This window comes from Trematomus bernacchii, unplaced genomic scaffold (assembly GCF_902827165.1).
Source record: "Trematomus bernacchii unplaced genomic scaffold, fTreBer1.1, whole genome shotgun sequence".
Classification (NCBI taxonomy): domain Eukaryota; kingdom Metazoa; phylum Chordata; class Actinopteri; order Perciformes; family Nototheniidae; genus Trematomus; species Trematomus bernacchii.
Window position 1 is genome coordinate 37,823 of NW_022987651.1, and position 2,178 is coordinate 40,000.

Genomic DNA, 2,178 nt, shown 5'->3' on the forward strand with positions numbered 1-2,178 from the left:
GGTCCCATGGAGGTCCACCGGAAGGGGAGGGACTTCGCCACTCTATACGGTACGAAACGATACAATGCTATGTTGCTATTGCAATGCTACTTTCACTTTTTGTATTTAAGTATATTTTGATGCTAACACTTTAACCTCTGTCAGGTTACTGTGTTTATTGAATGCATGGATATCTCAGAACACCTGTCTGATTGGTTCAGGTTAGCACGCTGCCTCAGATCGTACAAACTATCTGTCTTCACACACCAGAACAGTTACTGCACAGAATGAAGGACACGTTTTAAATATTCTTCCTGTCTTCAGCTGCCTCAGCATCTGACGACTTAAAGCTCCCATGTCATGCTTTTCCGGTTATTACCCGTCCCCTTGTGTGTTATGAAGGTTTTTATGCATGTAAACGGTGTGCAGAGTCAAAACCCTCAAAGTACACCCTGTAGCGAGTAAAACTCTAACACAGAAAATACCTCCCCAAAACGCCTCGTTGGAGATACGTCACTGCCCATTTGAGTCTTCCATTTAGTTCCGGGTACCGCCTGATGTCATGCGGTACCCGGAACGAAATGGACCAATCCCGAAGAGCTATGGCCACACCAGCAGCGGCGTGTTCCTCCTCCAGAGGTTCGAAGAACCGGCATTTCACAGACGAAAGCTTCCAAAACATTGCCCAGTTTGAGGCCGGATATGCACAGCTTGTTTGGACCGTTTGGAGCAGGGGAAGATCTGGGTATACAACCTGTAAGTTTGCATTGTTATTTGTGTATTTATCAAACAAGACTGTTTAAATGTGTAAACTGTGTTGGACTGCTAAGCCATTGACACAGTGCTAACTGTGCTAACTAAGTTGCTAGAGTTTCCATATATCAACTCTAATATCAGCAGATGGCCTTGCATACATGTATCTCATAGCAGGAGAATGTCTGCATTCACACACAAAATACCTATTGACAGTATACTCCGGGTGATTTGCCGGTCAGTCGCGAAACGTAATTACATTATAGCTGGCGTAGCGATCTAACACACGGAGCTAGAGCTAGTTTTGGTCAGAAAAACATTTTTGTGATGCTACGTTGCTAGCGTTTAAATATATCAACTACAATGTCAGCAGATGGCCTTACATGTTTGTCATGGCAGGAGAATGTCTGCAGTCACACACACGGAATACTCATACAGTATACTGTACTGTGATTTACCGTACATTGTGACCGTACATATACTGCATGTAGCTAACGAGGCTAGCTGTATGCTAGCGCAAAACAATGTATTCATGCAAGTTACATTGTATGACCGAACGTAGCAGAATACCCGTATACGATTGCAATTATAAACACGTTATTGCTAGCCTAATATGAACCACTAGCTTTTGTTCATAGTAGTTTTATTACACTGCATTATAGTTGCCTTTCCTCCAAGCTAACGTTCATATCGTGTTAGCTACCAAGGTAAACAAAGCTAGGTTAGCATATTAGCAGGCAAGCTGTTCATTACACAACTACTACTAACGAGTCTAAAACAACTAAGTTTCTCTAATATTTTGTGATTTGCATTTGATTTCGTCCAGCCAGATCCTGGCGGACAATCCATGACGGGGAAGGGACTTCTACTACTACTGAGGCCTCGTGCTAAAAGGCACCGCACCGACTGTGCGCAGGCAAGAGGAGGAGGAATGGATGATATACCGTGTATATATGTATATTTATGTTCATTTTGTACATTTCTAAAAATAAAGTTTAATGGAAATACTTAGTAGGCCTATCCTTTCTTCCCTGAATTCATATATAGCAAACCATGATTTGATTTCTCATCAAACAGTAGTAGTTTATAACGGGTAAAAATAACTTACTCTTTGTTATGAGAGTAGCTCGTAGGCCACAACGGAAAGACAAGGAGACATACACGAGTTTACAAAACCACGGCACATTTATTGTGGTAAATGCAGAGACAGGTGGTTGAGAGGATCGCAGAGTTAGTCTTCCTGCAGCTGCTTTGGAGAGAGACTGTGTCCGGAGGTGTCCGTGATCGTGCTGATTAGCCTCTTCAGCTCCACCCCATCGTAAGACAAAGGCCCTGGGGCCGTCACACTCTTCTATAACAACAGTTAAAAATATATATGTATATAAAATATACCGCTGTACCGACGCCATGATAAGACTGATGTTACGCTGAGAGCAGCCGGGAAAA